We start from the raw sequence: 13,366 nt of genomic DNA on the forward strand, positions 1-13,366 counted from the left end.
TTGAGATGACAATTCTAGAACTAAAAGATGAAAACAAAGTTTTAACATCACTAAGAGATGCAGCAAAGAAAAATTGTTTAAAACTAGAAGAAGCGTTATCTCAAGCTCCACAAACTTCAAACACGATAATTTATAAATACGAAAAAGCCTTTCAAAAGTTTCTGAAAAATGGGATAGGAAGGAGTGTAATGGCATCCATGATTTATGGAGTCAGTCAGAACAATAGAAGAGGAATTGGGTATGATCCTAAGGAAGATAAAACTTCTACTAGTGATCAACCTAAATCTCCATTTTCATATCACTATACACACACACAAGAGCAAAAATTTGATAACGCTAGAAAACCCAAGGTAATAAGAAACTCTGGGAAAACTAATCATAAAGGACCCAAGAGACTCTGGGTACCAAAAAATAAGATTGTTTATGTTGCAGATATCTTATGCAACAAAGTTCAAACACCAGTCATGGTACCTGGACTCTGGATGCTCGCGACACATGACGGGAAGAAAGTCTATGTTCCAAAGCCTGGAACTTAAAGACGTCGGATTCGTAGGTTTCGGAGGAGATCAGAAAGGAAGAATCAGAGGCTCCGGAACTATTGGTAATGGTACTCTTCCCTCTATATTTGATGTCCTTTACATAGAAGGATTAATGCATAACTTGTTATCCATAAGTCAATTAAGTGATAACGGTTATGATGTAATCTTTAATCAAAAAACATGTAAAGCCATAAATCAAAACAATGGTTCTGTCCTATTCACAGGCAAGAGGAAAAACAATATTTATAAAATAAATCTTTCTGATTTAAAAGAACAAAATGTGAAATGTTTGATGTCCATTCACGAAGAGCAATGGGTATGGCATAAACGCTTGGGCCACATTAGCATGAGGAAATTATCCCAGCTAAATAAACTCGAGTTAGTCAGAGGCCTACCTAAGCTGAAGTTCTCTTCAGATGCTCTATGTGAAGCATGTCAGAAAGGAAAATTTTCAAAAATATCTTTCAAAAAGAAAACTATTGTTACTACTTTTAAGCCTCTGGAACTTCTTCACATTGATTTATTTGGTCCTGTGAAAACAGCATCAGTCAATGGAAATAAGTATGGACTAGTCATTGTTGATGATTTCAGTCGCTGGACATAGGTGATATTCCTAAAGCACAAGAGTGAGTCTCACTCTGTATTCACTAGCTTCTGTTCCAAAGTGCAAAAAGAATTTGACTCTAAAATTGTATGAGTCAGAAGTGATCATGGTGGGGAATTTGAAAACAAATTTTTTGAGGAATTATTTGACTCTAATGGAATATCCCATGATTTCTCCTGCCCTAGAACTCCACAACAAAATGGAGTTGTAGAGAGGAAGAATAGGACACTCCAAGAGATGGCCAGAACTATGATCAATGAAACCAATGTGGCTAAGCACTTTTGGGCTGAAGCTGTAAATACAACGTGCTATATTCAGAATAGAATCTCCATAAGACCTATTCTGGAAAAGACTCCCTATGAACTGTGTAAAGGAAGAAAACCAAACATTTCATATTTTCATCCTTTTGGATGTTCCTGCTTTATTTTAAACACTAAAGAACATCTGAACAAGTTTGATTCTAAAGCACAAAAAGGTATTATGTTAGGATACTCAGAACGCTCTAAAGGCTACAGAGTATACAATACAGAAACCAAAATTATGGAAGAATCAATTCATGTCAGATTTGACGATAAGCTTGACCCTGAAAAGTCAAAGCTAGTTGAGAATTTTGCAGATTTGGAAATCACTCTCGCAGGATCTGACAAAGCTCCAGAAGCAACTGCCATTCAAAATCCTGAAGAAATTAACCTTCCATTAATCCCAAAGAAAGCTAAAAGTCGCCTCAACATATCTGAAGAGTTGATTCTGGGTAACAAGGACGAACCTGTCAGAACCAGGTCTACCTTCAAGACCTCTGAAGAAACTCCTCTGGGACTAGTATCTCTGATTTAGCCTACGTCCTGTGATGAGGCACTTCAAGATAACGACTGGGTTCTAGCCATGCAAGAAGAGCTAGATCAATTCACAAAGAACGATGTCTAGGATCTTGTTCCTAAGCCCAGAGGCACACACGTTATCGGAACCAGATGGGTATTCAGAAACAAGCTGAATGAGAAAGGAGAAGTCGTCAGAAACAAAGCTCGACTGGTGGCTCAAGGTTACAGTCAACAAGAAGGTATTGACTACAATGAAACCTTTGCTCCAGTCGCCAGGTTAGAATCCATTTGTCTTCTTGTATCCTTCGCCATAAATCATTCTATCAAATTGTATCAAATGGATGTCAAGAGCGCATTCCTTAATGGTTATATATCAGAAGAAGTGTATGTCAACCAACCTCCAGGTTTTGAAAATTCAAATTATCCAGAACATGTCTTTAAACTTAAAAAATCCTTATATGGACTTAAACAAGCTCCCAGAGCTTGGTATGAACGTTTAAGTAACTTTCTTCTGGAACATAATTTTATTAGAGGGAAAGTTGACTCCACACTCTTCTGTAAAAACCTTAACAATGATCTCATGATATGCCAGATATACGTTGATGATATCATTTTTGGTTCACCTAACGCCTCTGTCTGTCAAGAATTCTCTGAGTTAATGCAGGCAGAATTTGAAATGAGCTTAATGCAAGAACTAAAGTTCTTTCTGGGAATTCAAATTAACCAAACTTCAGAAGTCACGTACGTTCATCAAAGCAAATACATAAAAGATGTTCTGAAGAAATTTGACATGGCTGAATGTAACTCTGCAAATACTCCCATGCATCCAACATGCATTCTTGAAAAAGGAAGAAGTCAGTAAAAAGGTTTGTCAGAAGTTCTATCGTGGTATGATAGGCTCCCTTCTCTATCTGACTGCTACTCGACCTGATATTCTCTTCAGTGTTTGTCTCTGTGCTAGATTCCAATCAGATCCTAGAGAAACTCACTTAACTGCAGTTAAGAGAATTCTCAAATATCTGAAAGGAACTCCTAACCTGGGCCTGATGTATGAGAAAACATAAGAGTATAGACTTTCTGGTTATTGTGATGCAGATTACGCAGGAGATAGATTGGACAGAAAAAACACATCTGGAAATTGTCAGCTCTTGGGAAACAATCTGATATCCTGGGCCAGCAAAAGACAATCAACCATCGCCCTGTCCACGGCAGAAGCAGAATACATCTCAGCATCACTGTGCATGACTCAGATGCTTTGGATGAAGAATCAGTTAGAAGATCTGCAAATCTTCAAGAGTAACATTCGTATCTTTTGTGACAACATTGCTGCCATCTGTTTAAGTAAGAATCCCATTTTACACTCCAGAGCTAAGCACATTGAAATAAAATATCATTTTATTAGAGACTATGTTCAGAAAGGAATAGTAACATTGAAGTTCATTGATACAGATCATCAATGGGCAGATATCTTTACTAAACCCTTAGCTGAAGATAGATTCCTCTTTATCTTAGAAAATCTGAACATTCAAAACTGCCCTGAATAAAATGTGCCTCTGAAGTTGTTAAATAAGACTCTGACATAAACAAATGGATTCTGCCTCTGACTCTGATACTTCTACTCAGTTAGAAGTTATCTGAGTTGGAAATCTCCAAGAACCAATCCCTTGGTATTCCTGAAGATCAGATAAATCAAAACACGTGGAGTGTCTTGCGTCTGACCTTGGAACTTCTAGACAGCTGTCCAGTAGTAATCAAGGAACAGTCTCTTGAGATCTCCTCGAGCAGTGTGCTGACTGTTGGGATTAGACATCATTTATGAGCTATAATCATTTCTCCCTCTAAACGTGCTAACTTGGTTTTTGTGCTAAAACTCTGATTTTTGTGTCATTTTGCATGCGCCCAAATTTGGGTATTTAAACACTCTGATCTCACTTTGCACACATTTCACTCTCACTCACTCTTTAAACCTCAGTTCTCTCAAGGCATTTTTGCAAGCAGTTCATCTTCATCTCAGTTCTTCATCAACACCATGGATGCTCAACAACAAGCTATGTTGGACTACTCTCAGCAAATGGACTCAAGCAATCAAGTTCCAAGCACAAGCAACCCTACTCCAACGGTTACAGGCGTAGTTACAACACTAGTATACAAGGAGCCTCACATTCTTGATCGTGAGCCCCACATTCATCTTGCAACGCCCTTTGACAAACTGGAAGTGCTGTGTGAATCCTTGGTGGATTTTGATAACATGAGAAGAAATGGCGTAGACCTCACCGAAGAACTTCGCAAACAAGGTTGGGGAAACTACTTTCAACGCCTCTACGGTCCAGTTTACCCAAATCTTATTAAAGAATTCTAGAGATTTGCTAATGCTGACGATAACTTCATCGTCTCCTATGTTCTGGGAGTAAAGATGGTGATAACTGTAATACCCCAAAATTTACCCTTCATTTTTCCTGAAAAAAAAAAAAAAAAAATAACGAAAAAAAAAAACGAAAAAAAAAAAAATTTAATTAATTAATTAATTAATTAATTAAATAAATAAATAAAATAAATAAATAAAATATAACAAATTATTTTGGACTTGGGTCTCCTTCATTTGTGCCCATTACCCACGAAAATCAGTCTATAAATACTGAAGTTTCAGTAGAGGAAAACACACTTGGAGTTACACTTGGAGTTACACTGGGAGATTCACTAGAGAAAGAAGGAAGAGAAGCAAAACCCTGAGGAAAAAAGATAGTGAGAGAAGATCTGACAGAGAACTCAGAGCAGCCTCCAAACCCTGAAGGGAACTCAACTTGTAAACCTCACGGGTGCAACTCAATTTCAATCAAGCTCTCCAATCAGGTTTGCCCTATATCCATCATCTTTATGCCTTTAATTTGAATGCTCTAAATATATGAGGTATTATGGGTGAATTTGATACCCTTTTGATGCATGTGTTTGACAAGAGGTTTAGGCCTCCTACCTTTGGTTGCTTTTTATGAACTTTTAGTGAATTGAAAGGGCATGATTTATGTGATTACATTTTGATTTGAGGGCAACTCTTGGTTACCCTATTTTGCTTCACTAACCCTTTTGTTGAGTTTTTGTGAAGGCACCTAACTTTTGCAGGGATAACTTGCGTGGTTTCCCACTTTATTTGTGGGATACCCCCTGGAGGTTTCATTCTGATTACCTGTACTGACTCACTTTCTTTGATGGTGTTTAGCTTGGAAGGATCCCTGGGTTTCCCATTCCTTTAATTGCTGTAACTTCGGATCTTTATCCGTGTGGTAATTTTTTCCCTCTCTCATACTTTATCGCTTTCTTAGCTGGAAGACCTCGATAAGAGGCAATGTTTGAGCCCCTTGGTGGCATTTTACTTTGAGATACATGTTTTGTGTTTTGTATTCATATCCCTGCAGGTAGCGCGGTTCCTTCGTCAAGGACTGCCTTTTTGCCCTCGAGCATCCCAAACCCTAAAAACCAAAGAAACACGTTTACTCCTTCTACTACAGGCGAGTAAGTCTCCAAAGGTCGAGCATCCGGTAGATTGCGTAGTGACGTCGTTCGTCCAAAACCCAATCCATAACCCCGTAGTTAGCCGAACTACGGCTTGCTCTGATTCTCATTCCAGATGAGATACGTAGGCATAAGACGCGATGTCTTAGCGAGCACACATCCCCCCAACCCATAGGTCAGCCGAGCTACGAAGACTCTGATTCTCATATTCAGATGAGATACGTATGCAGTGGATGCGACATCCGCGCGAGTCATTTTCATTTAACCCTTTTTTTTGGCAAACAGCACAAGATAAACCCACACCCTTTAGACAAGAACTACAAAAGTGGATCCCGTAGAGTACTACGGATGCGTAGGGGTGCTAATACCTTCCCTTCGCATAACCGACTCCCGAACCCAAGATTTGGTTGCGAGACCCCGTCTTGTCCTTTCCTTTTTCAGGTTTACTTCGAGCGTTTCCTTTCCCTCCCTTGGGATGAATAACGCACGGTGGCGACTCTTCTGTCATTTTCTTTCGCCGGTTGTTTTTTTCGCGCACTGTATTTTTCAGGTTGCGACAGCTGGCGACTCTGCTGACTGAAAAGTCCATCGCTGCTCTTCTAAACATGGAGAAAGATGGAGGCAGAAGAATTTACAACATCAATCCCAGGGCGAAATACATATCTCAAGAAATCAACCCAACTAGCTTCAAACAAAACGCAGAAGGCAACCCCTCAAAGAACAAGGAACTACTTCAGAACCTCCGGGTTTGGCTCAAAATCATTCTGGGAACAATCCATCATCGCCTAGCGTCAAACTCCCCAGTCTACATCAACACAGATCAGAAATGTATTCTGTACTACATTCACAAAGGTCTGAAGCTATGCCTCCCTGCACTTCTCTTCAAGTACCTCAAAGACTCTGTACGCGAAACCAGAAATCACATGAAGCCCAGAACTTACATTCCTCTGGGAAGACTCATCTCAGATGTACTGATAGAAAGTGGTCTCGTGGACCATCTGGTAAAGCTCAGGCTCATGGACGACATGGCAATAGACACTAGAAAGCCTCTGAACTCCAGGAATCTGAAGAGCATGGGGATTTTGGAGAAGGTCAACGTTAGACCTACTCTGGACACCTCTTGGGAAAGCTTAAAAGATCAGAGGAAAATTCTCCATGGTCTATATTTGTTCTCCAAGGAAGAACCTAAAGAGGCAATCCTCCACTATCTCCAAGGTCTGAAGGATGAAGGAGTGGATATCTCAGAATTCAAGTTGAGCGAACGGCCAGATAAAGCTCCCAACTTCATGAGGCATACAAGAGGTCCATCTGAGAAGACATCGAAGGCGAAGAAAGCGAAGCTAGGAGAATCCTCTGAATCAAGACCTCCAGCACCTCTGCATGAGTCTTCTGGTAAGTCTGCCTCTCTTTCTCCTTCTGTACAGCAACTTGCTTCTTCTATTCCTCTACCAACACCTCTATACACCCCATCTAAAACCCCTCCTTCAACGACCAGAACATCTCAACCACTCCCAAAATTTAACCTCGCCAATACCTCCTTACCCCTATCTGAAGCTGAACAAATGAATGAAACCACCTCCTCATCTTCAGCCCTAGAATCACCTCCTTACTGTATCATCTCATCTGACACAGAATTCTCTGACCCCGCTTCTCCCACTCTAGCCCAACTTCAGACTCAAAACCTTGCCTTACAACAACCACAACAACCTCCACCTGAACCTGAAGTAACCTCACCACCCACAGAACAACCAACCATCTCTCCCTCTGATGTTCAACCCTCTGACCCCAACACCTCTGACATTACCCCCCCAAACACTTCCGTTGAACCTCAAACTCTCAACCTAAGCCCTCCCCCTTCCTCACCTCCACAATCTGAACCTGAACACTCCCTGCCAACCCTAGAAGAGGCAATTATGCTGTTTGCAGGAGCATCGGTGGAAAAGGTCAAGTCTCTGACCTTCAACTCTAGCATCAGTGATGATCCTTCCTCTGTTAGGACACACTGGAACAGAGTTATTGGCTGGATGACCTCTGAGGCCTTCAAGCTGAAAAACCTCTCTGAGCAAGTCCGAAACGACTTCATCAGAGACGCTGAGGCAAGACTACAGGAGCGCTTAGCCAGAGAAGCTGAGGAAGAAACCAGAAGGGAAGTAGAAGAAAGAGCAAGACAAGAAGAACTTTAAAGGGTAAAGGAAGTTGCAGCCAAAGCTCTAGCTGATGCTGCTGCTGCTGCTGAAGCTGAAGCAAAAGCCGCCGCTGAAGCTGAAGCTCTCTGTGCTGAAGAACAACATTCTCTGACTCAGGGGGAGTCCTCTACATTTGCCCCTCTGGTTCTCAAGACCCTTGAGGAGCTTTAGAAAGAGCAGAAGGAAGTCCGAGCCAGATTGGATCAACAGGACACAGTCAACGCCAACATCCAGAATCTGCTGACTCAACTGCTTCAGAGAATGCCTCCTCCTCCCAACCCTTAGGCACCTAGGCTTATTTCCTTTTTTTTTGTGCCTGTTGTTTCTGCTTGTTTCTTTTTTTGTGTTTTGTCTCCGATGTCTTATGCTCTTCTCTGAATATATATATATATATTTTCTTCCTGCTTATTATTTTTACTAAGTCTTTTTGATTCTGACAAAAAGAGGGAGAAATCAAACAGCTCTGATGAAAAATTGTCTAAATCCTTAAGTACTCTGCAAACATACTATTCAATAAAAATCTCTCTAACACTCTTTGACTTAGAAAGTTGCAGAAAGGTATCTAGAAGCTTCATTGCTTGGAAGCTCTGGTAAGAACTTCTGAACTTCCTAGCCTATCTCAGGGGGAGCTCACTTCTATCTAATCTGATAAACTCTTATATCTGAATGTTTCATCTATCATTTAAGTTTGTTTTGTCATCATCAAAAAGGGGGAGATTGTAAGAACAAAAATAGTTCTACAACAGATTCCAGGATTTTGATGATAACAAAGGATGAAACCAAAAATGACACTCTAACGAAAAGCTTCTAAGTGTGCAGGACTCTGAACAAGAACAAAGGAATCTGATCGCTTTATCAGATACAGAATCAAATCAGATACAAAGTACCAGAAGATCAGAAGCATCTGAAGAGGAAACGCGCTCTAGAAGTTCTAACTCTAAGCAAAATAGCATATCAGAATACCAGAAGCTCTAAACCTCCTTTCTGGATCAACGCTGATGATCTAAAAGACCAGAACCATCAGAAGCTCTGATGTCACATCACATAGATCTCAGATTAGTAACGCAGATTCTGACGAAAAATTTCCTTATCCAGAAAGAGTAACGGAAACTACAACTTCAAATGGAAAGAAATTATATTTGGAAAAAAGTTATTCAGGGAGACAAACTTGTTTTGGCAAGAAACACAGAAGTTATGGCATTAAACTCTCATCAAAGACAAAATATCTGCCATCACTACAACGGTCCCTTCACCTCTTTATAAAGGACGGCAAACTTCATTGAGAGACACACCTAAACGCACAGAAATATTCCACTCTCTCTCTTAGTCTTTCACGAGCTTTTGCTCATAACGTGAAACCTTTTACTTGTTCAAATTGTTGTAATATTTGCTTTATCCTAGAAGCACTCTAGATTATAAACTCTGTTTTGCCTAAATTGTTTTTGATTGTTCCTTAAGTGACTCTGCGCAGTCTGTATACTTGGGAGGACTAAGAGATCTTTCTCTTAGACGTTGGTTGTAATAATCTTTCAAGATTAGTGGATTAAGTCCTTTTGAAGGCGAAATCACCTTGGCCGGGTGGACTGGAGTAGCTTTGAGTTATAAGCGAACCAGTATAAAATCCTGTGTGTTCTTATTCTGAAAAAGCGCTTATTTTCCAAAACAATTCAAACCCCCCTTTCTTGTTTTTCTCACCTTCATCAACCTCAAACCCTTTGACTTGCTTTGCTCAAAATGATGAATTGAGATGCTAGGGAGGCATATTTGATGGATGAGAGCTTTGGGAACCATTACCATGCTTGTTATCATCTCCTCTTGGCCTTATCATTGCACAGATGATCTCCTAGAAGCTTTGACCTTGTGATTGCTTAAGCTACAAACAAAAGATGTTAGTGACATATTTTTGTGCTTTTGGTTAGTAAACAAAATAAGAAAAGCAATGATATACAATTCAAGCATGCTTGGTGATCTCAAACCACTCTCAAGAAGTCCCACCCAAAGGTAAACGAAACCAAGATGCTAGTGATCCTTGAGGCAATGCAAATGAAATATTATGATTCCATGAGGGATTTTAGGGACAAAATTAGGGTCTTACAGATGCCCTTATTTAAGGTCATTCTAGCCGGAGAAGTGAAGGTTAAAATCTTCGTCTCGACGGGGTAGAATGGGCTTAAATAATAACAAAGAGACAAATTTTGGTCCCTAAGAGACCTCATGACGCAGATGTATGCATGCAAATGGTAAAATTCCGTGGGGATAGGCGTCCATAAAAGAAAAAGAAATCCGGAGAAACTAAAAATCCAAAGGAGTAATACACTCACTAGGGAGACAGAGACTCTGGGGGAGCAAAGGGTAAAAATGCGTGAGCAGGTCACGACTTGAGACTTGCTGAGAGACACAGAGAGAATCCATGAAATGAATCACTGGAAGGATTCGAGCTGACTCGAAGATGCATGTATTGGGGAATATGCCAATACAGCCAAAAATTATCCGCAACGGATACTTCGGATAAAAATCCGGACTCAGGTGGGGATGTCCACTAAGGACTCAACTGAGGGAGATCCCAACAGAAAATCTCCTGGGGAAGCAACGGGATGAGGTATTACCGGTTACTAGGTAATAAGCTCAAGGAGACGTGTGATCTGAACACCGGTATAAGGGTGAGAGAACAACATGCTCGGGAAGAATGAGTATCTAAGACCGGTATAAGGGTGAGAGATATCAATCAACCAAACCATCTGAGGAAGACCTAGAAAGGTATATTTCAACTCAGGAAAATCTGACTCCACAGGGGACAAAAAGTCATAATAGGGAGCAGAAGGAAGGAACACCAGGGATACCGGTTACTGGGCATATAATAGGTGACCATCCAAAGCGTGAATTGGGGAATATTCCCAAAACACTCATCATCCAAAAAGAGGGCAAAAATCAAACTCGATTATGGGATGGACATTCGATTCCAAAACAGGGATACGAATCTTACTCAACTGGGGAAGAACAAAAGGCTTCGACCAAGGAGTGCATGAGATATATTATTGTAAGACCCTAATTTTGACCCTAAGATCCCTCATGGCATCATAATATTGTATTTGCATAGCCTCAAGGATCATGAGCATCTTGGTTCCCTTTGCCTTTGGATGGGACTCCTTGTGATTGGTTTGAGATCACCAAGCATTCTTGAATTATACATCATTGTTTCTCTTACTTTTGTTTACTAAAAAAAAATGAAAAAAAAAACGAAAAAATAAAATAAAATAATAATAATAATAAAAAGATAAATAAATAAATAAAATATAACAAAATTTTTTTTGGACTTGGGCCTCTCTCATTTGAGCCCACAGGTCCACAAAAACCAGGTTATAAATTCAGAGTTTCGGGTGAAACAAAAGGAGGTCATTCCTATTACCCTGGCAGGAAAAAGAAAGTGAGAGAAGAGCTAACAGAGTTCAGAGCAACCTCCAGAGGCTGAAGGGAACTCATCGGCAAAGAACCAATTCCCTCTCATATAAACCCTTAGATTGCTCTGCAAACCTCATGGGTGCAACTCAATTTCAATCGATCCTCCCCAATCAGGTATGCCCTATTTCCACTACTTTATACTTTCAACCTGAAATTTTGTGATACCCTTTTAATGTATGTGTTTGATAAGAGGTTTAGGCCTCCTGCCCTTGGTTGCTTTTTGTGAGCTTTTTTGTGAATTTTAATGGCATGATTCATGTGGTTACATTTCGATTTGGGGGCAACTCTTGATTACCCTATTTTGTTTCTCTAACCTGTTTGTTGAGTTTTTTTGTGAGGGCTCACATGACTCTTGCAGAGATGGCCTGGTGTTCCACTTAATTTTTGGGATACCCCCTGGAGGTTTATTCCGATTACCTGTGCTTAATGGCTTGAGATATTTGTTTGTGACTGCTTATTTCAAAGGATGGGAGCTACTTGGATCATCAATATGATCTCAAGAGGGAAACTCCTAATGTGGTTTTATTTTCTTTTCCCTTATCTCTTGTATGTTTAGGAATTTAACCCTTCTTTTTTTTCCCCATTCTAACCCAAGCCAAAACTTTTTGTGCAAACAATAACTTTTGTTTTCAACATTAGAAACCTAAGCCTTATGCTTTTGATTTTCAAAACTTATTTTTCATAACACTTATTTTGAATTGAACCTTTTAATCCACTTTAACCATATTTTTTGTAAATACTTTTAATTGGTAAATATAACCCATTCAAATACTTTTTGTGGTTTCAATGGCCACCTTCTTAATCAAACCTTTTTTTATAACCATTAGCTATTAGGTTTGAGTTATCCTTGAGGTAGATATAATACTCACCTTTATCCTTAGTGATGGACAATGAATCTTCCATGCTTATTATAAGGTTAACCCCTCACTAGCATGTTGAAGCTATCCTCACATGGTGGATTTGTGGTTTTAGGTTGAGTTTTCTCCCTATGATAACAAAAGACCTTAAGGTTTTTGGACCAATCAATTCACCAACTTTTTTTTGAATTTTTTTACCCCGAACTACGAGGTTTTGATCCTAATCTTTTTTTAAGATGGTACGTAGGCAATGGGTTCATCCATTCAAACACAAAATGTAAATAAATTTGTATATTCTTTTCTGATCCCTTCAATCATGTTTGCACAAATAAATTTTCACACAAAAAAAACAACAACCTTACAACAAATGTGAAAAGGGCTCCATAGGAGTACCTAGGATGCTTTGGGTGCCTAACACCTTCCCATTGCATAACCAACCCCCTTATCCAGATCTCTGACATTTTTACTAGTTTTTGATTCGATAAAACTTTTAGGTTTTTGTTCGCTTTCTAACCATTCCTTTGGATAAATAGAAGTGAGGTGGCGACTCGACTTGTATGATTTACCTTGGATTTAGTCAATATCTCTAATGGTAACGAATACCCCGCTACAGAAAAATGGCGACTTCACTGGGGAGAAATAATTTGCCTAGTGGATTTTGCCTACTTTACATATTTGTTGTATTGTATATTTTTCTTTGTGTGACATATTTTTGTGCAATTTGGGATTACTGTATTTTAAGTAATGATTGAATTGTTTGAATATTAATTCCTTGTATGCTTGGTGATCTTCGTGAGATGAGTTCTATACCCGGACTCGAGTGCACTTAGGATAGGAGAATGGCGTAGTCTTGTCGACTTGTGTGGAGTTATTCCTTAGCAAGTTGACTTGCAAGTCCATTCACTTGGTGGAGGTTATGTTGGGATCAATAATGTCACACAAGTAAGTTGTGGTTAGACATTACTCTTTCCAATATAGACCTTAGAAGCCAAGGACCTTAGTTTACCAAACCCATCTTGACCTATGCTTAGGATGTAGTGCGAAGGTCGTTCAAGTGTAAGATTTGATACGATTGTTACGCGATACTACACTCATAAGAGTCTCTCTTGAGAATATTTTTGGAATACGAGTAGTCGTTTCTCCGATAATATCCAAAAGATGGGATGATGACTATGGGAACCTCTTGTAGAACATGTTTGGCAGGTTTAAACCTTAGTACACTCCCTTTTGGGTGGTTCTTAACCTAAACTCCATGCTCGTGACTTGCAACAAACCCTTGATTCATGGTTGATCCGTTCAGGTATCCTTAATATCAATGGAACTTGGGTGTTGATAAGGTGTAAACCATAATCCACCAAAATGGATGGTTGATATTAAGGATAACATGATCCATCCC

The sequence above is a fragment of the Lathyrus oleraceus genome, chromosome 5 (assembly GCF_024323335.1).
Source record: "Lathyrus oleraceus cultivar Zhongwan6 chromosome 5, CAAS_Psat_ZW6_1.0, whole genome shotgun sequence".
Classification (NCBI taxonomy): Eukaryota; Viridiplantae; Streptophyta; class Magnoliopsida; order Fabales; family Fabaceae; genus Lathyrus; species Lathyrus oleraceus.